This window comes from Arvicola amphibius, chromosome 1, assembly GCF_903992535.2.
Source record: "Arvicola amphibius chromosome 1, mArvAmp1.2, whole genome shotgun sequence".
Lineage (NCBI taxonomy): Eukaryota > Metazoa > Chordata > Mammalia > Rodentia > Cricetidae > Arvicola > Arvicola amphibius.
Window position 1 is genome coordinate 29202484 of NC_052047.1, and position 19218 is coordinate 29221701.

A 19218-nucleotide genomic window follows, 5' to 3' on the forward strand; every position below is an offset into this window, starting at 1 on the left:
TCTTCCGTTCTGGACTTTATTTGCCAGGTATCTGAGTAGAGTTTACCCCTACCCTGCTCAGACTGTGATGAACTCCGTATCTGTTAACAGTTTGAAGGGCTGAAGGAATTGGAAAGGAAATAGAAAGGTGTTGTTGAACTGCCTTGGGAAGTCTCCTAAGATGAACAGCCTAATCAGTGGGCACACCGGCCAAGCGATAACTGTACAGCTGCCTTCTACGGAGAACACCCGAATGAAGTAAGGTCAGCCGTCTGAGTCGGGGAGAAAAGGGCATGTCCAATTTGCATCATGTCTTTCTGTGTGGTTTAAATCAAACTTGAGTTTTGCCAGTCTATAAAATCAAGCTTAGCAAAGCTATAATTACAGGTAGCAGGCCCCTTTCAATCCTGGGTCCCCCTAGCCTGCAATTCTGTAGTGTTTACATGGGAAATAATTACGCAGTCTACAGTGTTTGTTCGGTCGCTTTTTGCACACACACACAGACATGTTAAAAGTTCTCAGAGGGAATTTTGCTTTGAATCGTTTTAACTTCTGATGTTTCATTTTCATTACCACGAGACTAACCAAACCTGTGATTTTTCTGTCTGCATCATGGAGACTGAATTTAGTATTTTTTACTTTAAGTCAAAATGAACTGGCTGTACTTAAAACACAGGGGAGAGAGAGAAAAGAAAGTTGAGGAAAATGGCAAAAAGAAAGGCGTGTTAGTTAACACATGTCTCCCCAGTAGCCGCCACCTGTGTCTGATCAACCTCAGATAATAGCATTTAGTTATCGCTTTTTGGAAATCCAAATTATTGGCAGGGGCAGGGGACATGAAGAGACAGGGCAGGAGACATATCTATTGAGGGTTTACTGTAATCCAGACTATAGGAAAGGAGTTTCACTTTTTACCTCTAAGTTTAGCAAGGGAAGTGACCATGCCTGTAATCCTGTTACCCTGAAGCCTGAAGGAAACGGGGGATCCTATGACGTAACCCACTGCTGCCCCATAAGCCACTCCAAACCGGTTCACGGTCCTTGTCCAGACACACTGCATAATTCTTTCCTGGAATCTCGCACAGTAACGCCATCAGATGACAGCCGAGTCGGGTATCATCCGAAGGTTCTGAGTGGGCATCCAGGATGGCATCTCATTCGCACGTCTGCATTTCAGCTAGACAGGTGGGAAGCACTAGCCCTAGCTCAAGCTGCCTCGGAACATGTAATTTCTCATAAGTGGGCACTCTTGAGACAGAAAATAGAAAACAATCTCTTAAAGCTTATATAAGAATCTGGCAAAGTGTTACTCTATTGCTAATGACTGAGCACACACAGAACCCACCCAAACCAAAGTGGGAAGAGGAAGAACATTGGTCTCACCTTTAGGTGGAAATAGTGCCAAAGAATCTTCCTTTAAAAGCAAGAGAACAAAGTTTCACGTACATCTTCACGAAGATCACACAGCCCATAATGGACAGTATCACAAGTCTGCAGTTGATCAGTGAAATTTAAAACCAACTAAATGAGGGCTGGGGAGGTCGCTCAGTTGGTAAAGTGTTTTGTGAGCAAGCATGAAGGTCCAAATTTAATCCCCCAAAACCACGTAAAAACAAAAACAAGCAAAGAAACAAATCCTGGCACCATGGCACATACCTACAATCCAGGCCGTGGAGAAATGAAGACAGGAAGAGATCCATCTTGAGGCTTGCTGCCCAGACAAACTAACATAATCAACTCTATGTTCAGTGAGAAATTATGTCTCAAAAAATGTGATGGTAGGTTATTGAGGTAGACACCCAACATAGACTTCTGACCTCCATGGGGTTGCTCAAACAGATGCGCGTGCACCCACCCACATGCACCTGAACATAAATCCATGTGTGCATGCACCCGCCCACATGCACCCAAATATAAATTCATGCATGCGTGCACTCACCCACATGCACCTGAACATAAATCCATGCGTACGTGCACCCACCCCCATGCACCCAAACATAAATTCATGCGTACGTGCACTCACCCACATGCACTCAAACATAAATTCATGCATACCTGCACCCACCCATATGGTACCCGAACATAAATTCATGCATACCTACACCTACCCACATGCACCTAAAAATAAATTCATGCGTACGTGCATCCACCCACATGCACCCAAACATAAATACATGCATACGTACACTTATCCACATGCACCCAAACATAAATACATGCATACGTACACTTATCCACATGCACCCAAACATAAATACACGCATACGTGCACTCACCCACATGCACCCAAACAAACACATGTGCGTGCACTCACCCACATGCACCCAAACATAAACACATGCGTACGTGCAGCCACCCCCATGCACCGGAATATAAACACATGCATACACAAATAGCCAGAAAATGGAATGTTGCCAAGTGATAAGTTCACTCCCCCTCTCCGTTTCCCTCTGTGTTTCTGACTCTCTTTGTCTCTTTCTGTCTCTCTCCCTCTGCCCCCTCTCTCTTTCTTAAATAAAGATAAGAGGATGGGAGATTAAAATATGAAGGATTCGAAGGAGTAAAGAGAAATATTTTGCTAAGTTTTGATTTTGCCTCAGTATCTGTAGTTCCTCTTTGATCTTTAAAGTCAATCTTTGATCTGAGAGCTTCCAGAGATAATGTGGTGTCTGGAAGTCTTTAGAATCCCCGAATGTAAATTTAATAAACATTTATTTAACATCTGGGCCGTGAGTATAGCAGGCACAGGGCTGGGGCTGGGGCCTCTTCTGGTGACTCCAGTTACAGTTAGCATGAGAAACTGAGATGTGATCTAGACATTCCAATACAGTGTGAGAAAATGACTTGATAAAAGAGACTCAGGCGTTATAGAAGTACACAGTAGGACTAAGGCTCTGGTTAAGAAATAGCACGGCTGGATAGCTGCACAGCTATGTGTTGGGTGTGTGCATGCATGTATATATGTGGAAGGTTCGGGGCAGCTAGCTTAAAAGCAGCATTTGCCCCTAGACAGAGGAAGCCGGGAAATGTCTGTGGGCTATGAAATGAAGGGACAAGAGCGGAAGACAAAGGCTCCGTCCCAGTGAGAACTGATCGTGGAACAGAGACTCTGGGGGCAGAGAGCGGAGGACAGGAGGATCTAAGGACAAGCACATTGTTAGAATCAGAGAGGCTGATGTGGTCCCCTTTTCCCATGGGAACATGTCTGCCCCTGTCCCCAAGAGTGGCTGTGTGTCAATGTACGTGGGGTTTTGCAAAGAGTTGGATTTTTATTTTTGAGGCTTATTTCAATCCCACCACCTATGCGAATCCAACAAACAGATACATCTTTGGCTATCGTAAGCAAATCATGATTCAACAAATGAGAGAGAGAGAGGTAGGGCCACAGTCAGGTACTTAGGGGCTAAGCCCACAATATCTTTCCTCTCTCTTCCTAGCTTGCTCTCCTTCCTTCCCCTCTAGCTCTCTTATTGTAAAGCTAAAGTTACTTTTAAAAAGTGCATGCACAAAAAAAAAAAAAAAAAAAACAAAACTCTAGGGAAGATATGGAGGAGACACAGTAAAGTACAGGTTATCTGGGAATAAAAATGCCTTTATGACTCCATCACTGCATACATTGGAGTAGCGCCAATAAAAAAAATAAAACAAAAAGTAAGGAACCCAGAAAGTCCATTTTCTCTTATTAGGGGAAAAAATGTAAAGGGTCAGTCCAGCTTCTGGCTGAGGTTTGGAACACTTCCCACTGTATGGTGTCCCCTCTAAGAAAATTTCCAACCGAATCTCTAGAGTTCTACATCTTCCCGACACCCACAGCGGCATGTCCACACTGACTGGTACCTTCTTTCCTGTAGCCTCCTCCTAGAAAGACAGACTTCGGCGTGCTCACCAACTTTCCAAATGACTGGGCTCTCGCTTCCACATTATTTGGGAAAGGCTGCAACCCAGGAATGGTGACGAAGCAGCAAGTGTGGGGGCGTGTCTCCAGCACCAGATTGAGACAGCGTGGTTCGCCACCAGTTTCTATATTCAAATGCTTAAACTGAAGCGCACATGGCTCAGAAACAGGCCTGAGATTAAGGAGGTCAGGAAGTTTATTCTGCAACATTGGAGCCTCTGGGAGATGTTTGAGTATGGAAACAGGAACAGGGGGCTTTCACCCAGTGAGGCCACCAAGTATGTGCAGGTGCCTACAGGCCTGTGCAGTCCTCCCTGGAAATCCATGCTGGCACACGGTGAGGTATCAATAGGGACTTTCCCCCTTTAAAACTCCAACCTTCTCTTTTATTTAATCACAACTGAAAGACAGCCAAACTCCCTAGAGTGAGAAAACCCAGTAGAGACAAAGGCAGAGGGAGACTCTGTTACATAAAAGGAGACACGCCCCTACATGTGTGCACACAAGCACACACATGTGCATCTTGTCTTAGAAAAGTGCAACTTTGAAAAAAAAAACTAAAGTCTTAAATTCTAGGCAGTAGGACTGGCCTCAGGGAGGCTCTCCCCCCCCCCCCCATTCCCCAGACCTTGATTGGTTTCCATGGCAGCAGAATGAGCCATGTTTTCCTCTTTAAAGTGTGTTCTACGGCTCCAGTCTCTCTCTCTCTCTCTCTCTCTCTCTCTCTCTCTCTCTCTCTCTCTCATGCACGAATAGAAAGTAGAAGTAATTCTTTTTATTTAGAGATCTGAAATTTGTCTTCCACTCTGTGATAGCAGACATCACAGCCCAAGTCATTTTTTCTGGGAACATACAACATTCATTTGACAAGCAGTCAGTGGAAAATAAACTCCAGTTTTCAACCTTACTCGGGACAGTGCATTCCCACTGTGCTCTCTGGAGGAGAGGAATGAGCTCCAGGGCTGTAGGAGGATTGGACCCTGGGAACTGACGTGACAACATGATTAGCAGGGGCAGTTTCAGGAGTTCCTCTAGTGAAACGAGAAGCCTGGTAACACTGCACACAGAAGCGGCAGCGTCTTTTAGACCATGGCCTTCGCTTCTCTAGCAGGAAGAATCCTCTGAGCAGGTCCATCCACCCCAGTCTCACGAACACATCAGTTATTTAGAAGATTACAAAGCAAAAAGAAATGAGTGTCTCCCTTTGGTCCTCAGGAACAAGAACTTCAAGATACTTGGCAAGATTTTATGATCAGAAGATACACACAGGCAGAAAAATCAGACTCAGACAATTGAGGCGATTGTTAAACATATTCTGTTGGCTTCAAATTCATTTGTCCCCTTCTTGCCCCTGGGAGTGCGGGACCACCTCAGGCCATTTTAGAGATCCTTATTGTCTTTGCACAGGCCCCAACGACCTCTCACTAAACCCTGAGCATCTGAGCAGGAGCCTACTAAGCTGAAAGGAAATGGAAGCATTTTGTATCTGCCTGTAAACTAGGGCAATAGCGAGCATCTTGCCCTCGCTCCTCATCTCATCTGGAGAATGAAATATTAAGTTGTGTCTGGGGCCCAAGCCACTGGCTCTCATAGCATTGTCAAGATTACAGTACCTACCAAATGCTACCCAGTCCCTCGTAAATGCCATGACCTCAGTCTCTTCCAACGTTCCTGAACTCTCTCAGGTCATAGTATCCAAACTATATCCAAACTAACAGGGACACAGAAGTTGCAATGCAAATGGAGATGTAATGAGCTTCTTAAATAAGCTTGGCTTAGAATCGATCACCGCAAGGAGACCTTTTCCTCCTACCTAGGCCATGAGCGTTTAGGCACCTCACCAAGGTGTTCTCATTATTAATGCATTTTTCTCCTGATTACAAAAGAAAATGGATAGCATCTGAGAAGAATGTGACGGGATGGTTTTTAGGAAGTGCACAATGACTCATGTTCTTGATTTAACAAAGGCACTGGCTTCTATATAAAGAAACAACTTAGACCCAAGATAGAAGCTGTGCACAGCAGAAGGGAGCTGCTAGAAGAACTGCACATTCCAAGGAGTGTGAAGGTTGCTACGCTGGGTCACCTCTGCCGGGAACTTTGTGTGCAGGTCATTGTTAGTTATTATTAATTCACTGGGAATGGAAAGCTATCTACCCTGAACCTTAAGTACTACAAGGTAGGAAAAGTCCAGGATTGTTCAAGCTGGTTCTTAGCTGACCCCCAAAGCATGCAACAACAAAATGCTTGTTTCCAAATGGAAATTGCTCCTCATGCAACTGGTAGATACCTTTGTAACTCGCTGGTAGCTAAGATGTAGCTGATTTGAGTATGTCGAATATCTAATGAGACCCACTGTATAAAAGGGATTGACAGAGCTGAAGGGATGGCTCAGAGATTAAGAGCACTGGCTGTTCTTCCAGAGGACCCAGGTTCAATTCCCAGAATCCACAACAGTTGTGGCGGCTCACAACTGTCTGTAACTGTAGGTCCAGGGGATCTGACATCCTCACACAGACATACATGCAGGCAAAATATCAATCAATGCGCATAAAATGAAAGTAAATATTTTTTAAAGCACTGTGCAAACTCTACAAGTTCAATATTCTTGTATCTTCATAATGAGAGAGAAGCGGGCAGCAGTTTCTCAAGTCCACGTTTCCTCTTATCAGCGGTTGAGAGGTAGTTATTTATGACTTCTCGGATACTCTCCCTGATTCCTCATTGCCTGCACTTAGATGAAGAGATAGAAGGAAAGCCTGCCTGTATTTATTGGCCAAGGCTGCAGTGCAGCCAGGAGTCAAGACATTCCTCTGTCCCCTGTCCCCAAGCTAAAGATGGGATGATTGCCTTGGAATGACTTTTACGTCAGACTCTCAAGCAGACCCTTTGTGACTCTGGGGCTGGCTTCTTGCAGACACAGCACATGCCAGCCCCAGAACACTAGGGAGAACAATGTCAGGATTGTTAGACCGTCCAGTAGGAGCCCTAGAAATTTCTTAACAGCATGTTCCAACTGGGGAACCCTCTGCAGCTTCTCCCTCACGTAGCGAAATAACTTAAACCATAAGTCGTCCCTGCTTATGGCCTGACTTACCTTCCTCCACCCTTCATCCACAGTTCAGTTCCAGGCCTGGCACCACTTAGATCCATGGTCCAGACTCGTCTCTCTGGCCTTCAGCATCTGCAGTTCCAGGACACCCCACAGACTCCCCATTCCTTAGACTGTCAAGTGTCCTATGTGAAATGGTGTAGCATTTGCACATAGCTGGCATGCATCTCCACACAGACTTCCAGTCCACTCTGGATTACTTAGAATCCCTAAGAGAATATAAATGCAGTGTGAGTCCTTGCTTAGCTGCATTATTATTTAGGCAATTGTGACCCCCCACACACACAAAAAAAGCCTGCATATCTTCAGCACAGGCATGTTTTCCCTGAGTATTTTCAATTCTTAGTTACTTGGCCCCTCAGTTGCCGAGGATTCCACTCAGTTCTTCATCATGTACCATGTTCTGTCTGGTGGTTTGTCATCAGCTCATAGCTCAAGAATATAAGCCCTGTGAGTTCACTACTCTGTCCTCAAAACTAGGGACATGCTTCCCACAGAGCCCATGCTATCACATAGTGTGTGTATGTGTGGGTGGATGGGTGGATGGGTCTACACATCTGAGAACACTGAGAAAAGGGGGTGTCAGATGGAGTCAGAGGAAGTGAGCCTGGTGGGAATGGGTGACAGAGAAGGAGGGGAAGGATGAGAGACAGTTGGAGACCAGACTGGCTTTGAAGGTGAGTCAGGCCCTCAGACTGCTCCAGTCACTTACTCGGCTTGGCTCCCTCTGCCCTGATTCCAGAAGGAGGAAGAGGGTGGTTTGAAGTCTGTGGAGAGTACAGAAGATTGAGAGAATCCTGAGGAGGGCCAGCTTGGGGATCTGGGAGGGGAATCAAGGTCATTGGAGCAGAAAGGAAGAGAAAAGAAGAGGATGGCGGGGCCGTTGGGGGTGAGGGAACAGGCAGGCAAACAGTGTCGCCAATAACGCTGCAGCAAAACACCGAGGGAGTCCTGCGAGGGAGAGGGTGGGTGCCCAGGCACGCTGTGGGAAAATCGCTCCGAAAGGAGGGCCACAGAGAGCCAAAGGGTGAGCTGGCCGAGGATTTGAGTGAATAGCTAAGACAGAATTAAAGTAAGTGGTGAATCAAGAATTCCAGGAGGCAGCTCAGAGGTTAAGAGCGCTGTTCGCTCTTCCAGAGGACCCAGGTTCAATTCCCAGCACCCACATGGCAGCCCACAAGTGTCTGTAATTCCAGTTCCAGGAGAGCTGATACTCTCTTCTGGCTTCATGGGCACCAGGCATACACAAAATAAAAATAAATCTTTAAAAATGCCAGGCAGTGGTGGCTCATAGCAAAAATGGTGGCTCATGCCTTTAATCCCAGCACTTAGGAGGCAGGTGGATCTCAGTGAGTCTGAGGCCAGCCTGATCTAAAAGTGAGTTCCAGGACAGCCAGGACTGTTATACAGAGAAACCCTGTTTCGAAAATCAAAACAAAAAAACAAAACAAAAGTTCAATGAGGAGCCTACCAAAAGAGTCACCATAGTAACTAGTGCCTTCCCGCAGGCTAGGTTCTGTGGACCTGCAGGAGAAGGGCATTTCCTACAAGGCAAGATTAGAAACAGACCGTCCTGCTGGACTGCAAGCTCACAGGACAGGGATTATACTGGGCTGCTGGCACCTGTATTCTCAGCTCCTAGCAGCTGCCTGACATCGAAGACCCTCAGTCAACAACGGCTGGCGAAAAGTGCTCTGCCCTTTATGACTTCCTGTCCAGTACTTCCTCCTGGGCATCCCATCCTGAGCCCATACAGGTCTTACCCACCTCTACCTGCAGAAGCAACTGACCACCTGCTGATCACCAGCTGACCACAGGTCACGTGCCACACTGCTCCAGGGACGCCGGGTGTATTGACTCAGGATACCCCCCACAACAAAACCCACATGACAAGGTCAATGTTAGTAAGAGGGTCTCCCTGTGAGCAGATGTGAGATCTCGGCCAGAAGAGCTGGGCAGTCTACCCAAGGTGACCAAGGTGACACAGCTAGGACGCAGGAAAAGCTGCAGCTTTCGAGCTCAGACAGTCTGGCTCCAGAGACTCACAACTCAGAACGCGTGGCCCACCTCTCAATAGACCACACTGTGTAGCTTCCCAGGGCAGAGTGCCCTTTATCCCAGTCTTTATCTCCCCTTTTAATCTTTTCTTCGGCTCAGGGGTTGGAGGAGATGTGTATTTGGAATGGAATGTGTGAAACTCAAGGATGAAAAGCGCAGGTTAGGAAAAAGGCTGGAGACTCTCTTTCTGTCTCTCTGTCTCTCTGTCTCTCTGTCTCTGTGCGTGCGTGCATGCGTGTGTGTGTCCAAATTAGAGTATTGAGCCATGTTGCTATTTCTGCTGTCCAAGGCCCACAGTATACACACTTTAGCGCAGGATAGATAGAGCTGGGGAGATGGAGCAGTTAACGGAGTATTTGCCTGCAAACAGGAAGGTCTACCTAGAGAAGCTGTGAGTTCCAGGCCATTGTGGGCCTCTGCCTCAAACAAGATGGACAGGTCTCCTGAGGAATGACCCCACCATTGACTTTTCACGTCCACACACATGTGTAAACATACATGCAAACACACATACACAAAGTTCAGCACAGGCTTCATAAAGTGTATAATTTCTTGTATGTAACTGAAGTGCTTGCTTGGTTCTTCCTTTTGTGCTGAAATCCCAGGGTCTGAAAAGGCGGCCAGCCATTCAGAGCTGAGTCTGAGGAATGGAATTCAATTTAATCCAACTCTTAGCGAGGCACTCAACAAGGTGCTTAAAAAGGGAAAGGTGGCATTAATCTATTTCTTGTTTTGCCATTTCTCACCCTCTGTCCTGTTACATAACGCCAACCCCATTCAGAATGGAAAGAATGCTTCACAAAGAGCTGGTACCCAGTGACGTGGGGCACATTTGCTGAACACTGCTGGCTATTGACAAATGCCACGGCTCCACTCGAGTGTTTAATCATCATCAGAACCTTTGACGGCTTCATATGTCCTGCCCATGTGACAAGCAGGTATAGGCAGCAGGCTCCAGCCGAGGTGTGGAAGAGAGAATTCTATTCTGGTCCTTAGGTAGCCTGTTTTCTACTGTTTGGGGCGGAAAGTTCATTCCCGGGCAAGCATGTTATCCTCAGGTGTCCTCGCCAATGTGATCCTCCAAACTTGAAAGGTTACTGATTTATTTTTCAAGTATTAAAAAAGATTAATTTATCAGAATACTATGTATTTAACTATGATGGAGTCAGTACAGCTTTTGTATTTAAATCACCATGTGCATGGTATGTGCAGTATGCAGGTCGCTGAAAACAAACAAACGAACTTCACAGGCTGTCTGTCCTAGGGAATTTACAGTCTGAGGAAGGCACAGCTTCCGTAGCGAAGAATCAGTGGTAACACTGTGAGAGCCATGAAGGGCAGCAAGTGCTGCAGCGGCCATAAGGTGCTTCTTCGTGGAGCTAGAATGTGAACTGAGGGCTGGAAAGATGGCTTAGTGGTCAAAAGCAGGGACTACTCTTCAGGGATTGGACTTTGATTCCCAGTACCCTGTTAGAGAGCTCACAACCACCTCTAACTCCCGCTTCAGGGGTTTGACGCTCCCTCCATAGACATCTGAATATGTGTGGCATACAGTCACACAGAAACACACACACACACACACACACACATACACACACATAAGCATAAATAAAAATAAACCTTCTTTAGAAAATATCAAATTGACCCCTGAAGGGCTGCTAGGGTTTGGGTGGAAGGCTGTATGTAAAGGTTGGGCAGGTCACATGTGGCAGAGACTGCATGGACAGAAGAATTGTGCTAGAAAGAGTGAGACCTTGGACCCAGCACCTATGATGTTACTCAGTTCTGGAAGGACCTCAAGGCAGGCAGTTCAGAACTGAGCCCAGGCACTTCCTTAGTATCCAGACACTGTTGGAAACCACAAGATTCCAACACATGCGAGAGGCCTCACCCTTCTGAAGCCAATAGGGAAGACAGATCCATTCCAGAATCTGCTAGAAGTACTAGGCATGATGGAACATGCTTTTAATCCCAGTACTCAGTAGACAGAGATAGGCTGATCTCTGGATTCAAAGCCAGTCAGGTCTACATAGTGAGTTCCAGGTCAGCCAGAACTACATCTGATCCTGTCTCCAAAATAAACAAAAACAAAAGATGTCTGCTAGAAGTAGAGAGTGTGAAGGGCCAAATAAAATCAGAAAGGAAACAATGTGGCCTTGACTAGCATTGTGTTTCTAGAAAGACATAAAATAGCATTTATTCATTGCAGATAGGGCATCAATAACAGGCCAAAGAAATGATGTCACCCAAGTCTGAGAAGTAAAGGTGTGGTGTAGCATTTGCAAGGGTCTCATGCTGCCTCACAGCAGAAAAACAGAAACTCAAGCAGGTGGGTGCTTAAGAGCCCAAAGGAGAGTGTGGGCTCTCCACTTCGTACACTGCTATCAGCGTTACTAATGGATCAAATGAGATAGACACTCTTCATCAGGGTTTAATTGACTACAGCAGCTCTTATCAACATTTAATGGGTATGGCTTATACTTTCAGAAGTTTAGTTCATAATCAACATGGTGGGCCATGGTGGCTGCAGACAGACATGGTGCTAGAGAAGGAGTTGAGAGCTCTACGTCTTGATCCATAGGCAACAGGAAGTGAACTACTATCACAATGAGTGTAGCTTGAGCATAGAAGACATCAAAACCCACCCCCACAATAACACACTTCCTTCAACAAGGCCACACCTACTCCAACAAAGCCACACCTCCTAATACTGCCACTCTCTTTGGGGGCCATTTTCTTTCAAACCACCAAAGTATGAGTCTCTGGGGACCATTTCATTCAGGTCACCACAGATACCCATCCCTCATTTACTATCCTTTTCTCTCTTCAAGTTGCCACCTCTTCCAACCTCTCAATGCCATCACACTGGGAACACAATCAGCAAGAGTTTCAAAAGGCACAATGCAGAGCAGTGTTCCAGAAACTGAAGTCCCATTTGTGATCCAGAAGGAGCAAGGAGAGATGGGGTGAGAAGAACCAAGCCTAGGCAACCACAAATCTGAAGGAAGGGGAGGAGAGGAGGAACACTAAAGAACTGTGTATTTCAGCAGACTGTATCTGCAAGCTAAAATCTTTTTAAAATTTGCCCAGATAGGAAGTAGACATAGGGATAGGATGGACCCAAAGGCCAAGAGGCCAGTACAAGTTCAGGAAATATCTATGGCATGCCGGTCCTGTGTTATATTTGTATTAGGAAGAGACAGGCTGGAACAAACAGCTCTCAGAAGGGAGCTATCTGAATTACATAGAGAGAGAGAGAGCACATTCATTCAGGCTCTCCTTGTTTGACTCACTCATTCCATCTTTCATTCTTTCCTGTGCTCATCTATTCATAAAATCACCACGTTGCCCAATCTCAGGTTCCCTCATTTGCACTGTTTTCTATATAAAGAGCCACTCCGGTGCATCATGTAGAATAGACATGAGCAGGACTTTAGGAGCTGTGCTTCAGAATGGCCCAGAGTACATGCCATGTGCTCGAAGTACTGTTGTGATAGTTGCATGTAGGTTCAGTGCAGTCCAAGGCTGAGAGAGAGCTAGCAGACAAAGTGGGGAGGTAGAAGAGTAGAGAAAAACCAAAGAAAGAGATGTGCATGCACAAGGCCCCCAAACTTGGCAGCTACCAGGGACCCAGCCAGCTCTTCTGGGTACAGTTCATCTCCGTCCCTCAACTCAGAACAGAAATGATGAAAAGTGCAGAGCGTTCTTATACTGGCAGGGAGCTAGAAACTGAAGCCTTCTTAGAGACAAAGAGCGGGCTCACAAAGCACTCTATAAACTCCCCGAGTGGGTACGATGCCATGCATGAGACAAGTCTGTCCCTTTTGGAGGCAGGCTGGACATCTGAAGTGGCTGAGATTCAGAACTCTGGTGGTAGGGGTATGTCAATAAGTTGCTGCGCTCCCTCTAGAAGGCTGGAAGTGGAGAATAATTTCAAAACGGGGACGGCACCTTCCTCTTGCCCTCATTCAACACTTAACTCGAGTGAGAAAGGTGAGTTCAGTGAAAACTTATAGACCGCCTTGTTCCAGTTTCTGCACCATTTTGTATTTTCTTTCTCATTGTGTACATGATTTATGGGATACAATCTAACAGTTACAACCCTGACACCCGGTGAGCATAAGATGCTTTGGGGAAGTCAACATTAATGTCACATCAGTGGCTGTATGGCACTGGGCTGTCCATGAGGTCACAGCAGATGTCTGACTGCTTGGAACATGAATGGAAGTTTCCCGGGAAAGGCTGATTGGAGGCCCTCTGCCCACTGCTGTCCCTCACTCTGACTTAACTCCCTAAATCCTTGGTCATTGTTGGAGGTGGTGCCAGGCACAGTGTCAGCCTTCCATGCTGGACACGAGAGCATGGAGCCATTCACTAAGTGAGAAGGCTGACTGGACCTATTTTCCTTTTACCCAGTAGACAAATGGATTCCTAGGCAAGACAAGAACAGAACCTGTTTTCAAATGAAATGTGATACTTCTAGGGGTGGGATGGGAGTGACAGATGCCTAATTAGAGTTGACTTAAGGATCAAGATGATGAATCTGTGGGCTTGTTTAATGGGAAAAATTAAATGTAGATGTGTTGGGTTCGGACATTGACATCCACATGTCCAGAGACCTTGGGCCTGCTCATTTCTTCTCTGTCTTTTTCTCTGGTCACATTATTTCCCTGGAAGCTACAGAATTGTATCAGCCTCAGAGGTGCAAACCCCAGCCCAAAGAGAAGGCAAACCCCCTTTCCCAGTCGTAGACCAAAAGTTCCTGAATTGAGTCTGGTTAGCCCTGCTTGAGTGGTATGTACATTCCCAAACTGAGTCAATTCTCTTGGCCAAAAAGAAAGAAAACTTCTGTTGGCTGGGCCTAGGTCACATGCCCAGTCTTGGAGCAGAGAAGGGGAGGGCTGCTCTACTGAGGTACTTGGAGTAAGAATGAGAACAAGACAGATATAAATGGGAAATGGATGTCAGGCAAGTAAAAGAGCAGATCCCCAACGTATATCCCCTGCACATGTAGATGAATGCTGAGGTTCAAATGTGAAATGTCCTCTGTAGGATTCTGTATTTTAACATGTGATCCCCAAAAGGTGGAGCCTTACTGGAAGAAGTAAGCCATGAGCTACATATGGTAGAATGTAGATAAAAATATGGGTTTATTGAAAATGTAAGAGTTAGCTAGTAATAAGCCTGAGCTATTGGTTAAGCATTTATAATTAATATTAAGCCTCCATGTCGATTATTTGGGAACCAGCAGGTGGGAAAGAAAAATCCATCTACACTTTATAGTCCAGATCAATATTCTTCTGGTCTTTGCTTCTTGTTCCCAGGGATGTGAGGAGACAATGGGTGCAAACTCCAACACGCTTTTGCCACCATGATAGACTGTATCCCCTCAAACCATGAGCACAGATAAATCCTTCCTTGATTTACTTTTGTTTCTGCAACTAGAAAAGCAACTGAAACAGTTAATAATCTCTTTGTGGGACAGGGCTGAGCTCTGAATGTTGAAATACAGCAGGGTACCCAGTACTGGAGGATTTAGGGGCTCTCTTCACTTCTCATGTTCATATTTACTGTATTTTTCTGGAAGAGAGGGGAGCAATGGAATTTAGCAGGCATTCCGTTAAGGGTTTGCACTTGCAATGCCTGTGCATGACACTTTCAGGAGAGGTGGAGTGGGGTGGAGATGATTGTGCCTTTAGGTCTCAGATCCACCTCTACCACTTGCTTCTCATATGAGCTTAGCATCAGCTTCTTTTCCTGAGATTCTGTTTCCCTCTTGGAGAGACAGAAATACCTCCATGAAGGTGGAAGCTATGAATACTGGGAATGATGAGAAAGACTTGATTTCCAGCCATCACCACTTGCATCTGAGACAAATACAATGTCCCTGGAGTACCTGGTGCTTGTCGCTTCCCGTACCTGATAGTTGGTGAGCAGTACCTGGTGTTCATACCGACTCGGCAGCCTCCAGCTGGTCTTCTCTAATTGCAGGGATCCATCCAATGATCAGCCTTCCCAGATATTTGATTTCTACATGGTGGCATCCATTGCAGATTTATAAACAAAGAATAATCTCTGTGTTGTGCAAAGCAACACATAAACAAAGCAAAAGAGATCAGCTAGGCAATTTATTTTTTGTGCAAGAATCAAAACTAGGCTAGCAAGCACACCTTGCTAGCAGGCAGTTCATCTGGGTTTTAATCTAACTCAGGCGACAACGACTGTTTCTTTGCCCCATTGACTGGGTTCTAACCTCACAGTCTTTCCAGACTGGCTAGTTTTAAAAGAAATGAAGGAAAGGGGAAAGGGTTGGCTGTTCTGGGTTATCAAGTTCAGGAGGAGGGAGCTTTGTGTAAACAAAAGTTTTGCAAGGTCAAGGAGGTTTATAGAATTCAGTCCTTAGAGTGTAGGTAACGTCAATAAAAAAAAAACCAAAGCGCATGTCTCAACGTGCTATCACAGAACGGAGGTAACCACAACCAAGATCCTAAAGTTGCCTAGTTCATGCTCCGGGTCAAGGGACTGGTGAAACATTCTCCCGTTCTTTCCCACCAGTCCCATATGGTAGCAGCAAGTCTATGGTTGCGACAAAGCGCCATGACCAAAGCGACTTACAGAAGAAGGTGTTGCTTCAGACGTTTGTTTCCCGGTCGTTAGAATCCATGACAGATGAACAAAGGCCTGGCGGCTGGAGCAGCAGCTGAGAGTTCCCAAGAAGAGGAGAGATCAATCTTAAAATGGCATAGGTCTTTAAGGCTGTAAAGCCTGCCTCTGGTGACATAATCCTCCAACAAGGCCACACCTCCTGAGCCTGCCCAAACAGTGCTACCAACTGGAGACTGAGCGGTCACACACCTGTGACTGTGGGGACTGTTTCTCATTCAAACGCGCCCCCCTCCACACACACACACACACACACACACACACACGCGCATGCCATCTCTCGCATCCAGGATTTATGCCTCACTGACTGTGCACGCCTTAGCTTGCCTACCTGGAATGTCTATTTCACACTCAACACTAAGCCTTTGTTTTTGTTTTTGATCATTTCTGGCGTTCAGTTTCACTACAACTGATTCTTTCTAAGCCAATCCCAATTCCCAACGAGGATTATAATATAAATGACAGACTGAGGCAACTTTATTAAAATGTATTAAACTTTTTATAAAGAGGAAATATCTACAAATTCTAGGGAAAGAAAATATTAACTCACAACCACACTGTCATGCTTAGGTTACAGAGTGTGTCCGATCCCTTCCCTAAAGTGATAGTGTTAAGATTAAGGGTTAAGAGGGTGGGATTCTGGGATGTAGCTCAGCAGGTAGAATATTTGCCTAGCATGAAGGAAACCCTGGGCTTAATCTTCAGCACTACATAAAACCAGGCATGGTGGCTCAAACCTATAACTCCATTATTTGGGAGGTGGAGGCAGGAGGATCAGAAGTTCAAGATAATTTTCAGATCCATGAGGAGCTCAATGCCAGCCTGGGGGTAGGAGGGAGAGGTGGGAAGGAGTCAAAAGAACAACTGCATCCTTCACAGATTCACTAAAAATATCCCCAGGACAAGGGCCTCATACTTGGCCTTGGACGGGAACCCCAGGGTCACCACATACAAGTAGGAAACCAGACTACTGACATGAATAAATGAGGCTATTTGTGGCAGACACCATTACCTGCCTGATCCGACAGCCGACCAGCTCCCTGGTCTTGATGCACACCGTCTCAAGCGAGTTCTCACTTCCTAGTCTCAACTCCCAAGAAGTAGCTGAAAACGTGTTTCTAGCTAACAAGACAGAGCAAGTAACCACGCATTGAGGGAAGGCTTGGGGGTCTAGAGTGGTGGGGCGCTAAGAGAGGAGGTCCGCGTAGGTGCAGGGAGGCGAGGAGGAAGGTGGGCATGGTGGGAAGCTGTGGCAGTTCTTACCCAATGGCTTTGTTCACTGGGCTAGCAGCTGAGTTGGGGACAGGAAAGGGCTTTAGGGACACACCCTGAGGTCACGAGGCCTGTTTACAACTGACTGAAGAGTTGTCAAGAGCAGGGTTGGGCCGGACAGTGGTGGTGCACGCCTTTAATCCCAGCATCGGGAGGCAGAGGCAGGCTGATCTCTGTGAGTTCGAGACTAGCCTGGTCTACAAGAGCTAGTTCCAGGACAGGCTCCAAAGCCACAGAAAAACCCTGTCTCGAAAAACCAACCAACCAACCAACCAACCAAACAAACAAACAAATAAATAAATAAATAAATGAAAAGAGCAGGGTTGGGTTTGTGTCCTCTTCATCAGCCTGCAGGCTTACACAGAGAGGGACGAATAACTTTGCGTTCTCTCCGGAAAGCATTCTGCAGAGGAAGATAGCTAAGCAGGTGGAAGTTCTTCTCAAAGAAGAGATTCTAGACTCGGCTTATGGTCCTTGAAGTCAAAGGGTTGGGTCAGAAGGAGCTCTAGTCTTGATGGCCTTTACCTGCCAGGGCTGAAGGATGACCTGATTTGATGTACTAAAAGCAATGAATTGGGAAAGCCTAAAGGCACTACGGTGTGGGAAGAGGTGTGACGCTTGGTCTAAATAGGGATGCAGATGATGGCTGTGATTATGATATGGATTATCATAATGATTATCAGATTATTATGAGAATACAAAGGCCCAGTAGACAATGGGGACCGAAAAGTCTCTGCTACTTAAACTGAGATAGCAGACATAAGGCCAGAACCACCAACATTCTATCCTCCTATGGCCTCTGCCCCTGCCCACTGGAGCTACCTAAGCCTCACAGCTTAGGTGTGTGTCTTCCTTCCCATCCCTAGAGGCAGACTCCATGCAGCAAATCTCAAGGAAACCAGAGAAGTCAGACAAGCAAGGCAGAAAGGGTCACTTGAAATGGTGATTTCCGGGCTTAGTAAGGAAACTAGTGGCTGTCTGGCTCTGGGGGGACTGTGATCTGAGACTGAGCTCCTGCAGTCCCTTCCTTTGCTTGGTCTGAGGAAAACCCCAGCGGAGGTAAAAGAGAAAGGTTACAAGGCCAACATTTGAAAGCCCTGCAAGATGCTGTTTATGTCAAGATTTCACCCTGTCCAGACAGGGCTGGACAGACCACTCATTAATGTTAGACACAGCTTCGCACGGCAGCCTTGATGTTGATGTCTAAGCCTGTGGTCAGGGTAGATGCCACAGTGTGGTCCAGACCTGGCCCCGTTTACATGTTGTGCTGCAGCCCCAAGCGTGGCTCCTGTTCTAGAATGCTATCTGGCACACCCTTCACCTTAGCAGGGGTGGTTCGCACCTATAATCACAGTACTTAGAAAGCCGAGGCCAGAGGATGGGGAGTTCCAGATCAGAATGGCTATACAGCAAGAACGTAGCTCAAAACGAAACACAACTAAAAATGTGTTTAACCTTTCTGGGGTGGGGTTTCTGGGTTTGAAGAAGGGGGTAGTTATAACATTTACTTCTTAAGGCAAACGAGCTGATGAATTGATGAACATCTTACATGAATACGGATGTGATAGTCTTCAGCTGCCATTGTTTGCTTTGTTCTGGAATAGAATAATGCTAGATATATGGTAGGATCTCAAAAAACAGCTGTCAAATTCAAGTTAATTATCCTCAGGCTGAGGAGATAACAATGCTAAGTGGGCCTTGTATGTGAAAAGAGGGAGAGAACCTGAGGCTAGGAGGAACAGTACGAGGAGATGGGCGAGGAGTTGGAGAGGTCTGATGGAGGTGGACTGGACCTGAAGATCGTATATTTGTGTATAACTAAATATTAAATAAAATAGCTTAGAAAGGTGGAATATGAGTAACAGCATCCTGAGGTTGTTCTCTGACCTCCACGTGTATGTGTATTCATGCACACACGCACGTACATAAATGTAATTCAATAAACAAATTATCATTATCGCTGCAGCTACAAGGTGTACTGAGATTCCATACAAAGCCCACTCTGTTTGTGCAACACCTAGAAAGAACCTCTTTGTCTGATCCGTCTTTGTTTCTGGCCAGCTGAACCGGTGAGTACTTGTTGGGGGGCAGCAATAGAAGGATCAACCCACGCAGGCCTCCCAGAGCCTGTGGACTACACATGCTACTACCTACTCCAGACGAGACGCTGCTAATGGCTTCTGTTCATCTGCCAAATTCTTCTGCCTGCCTGTCCTCCTTTGGGGAGAGAGCTCAGACA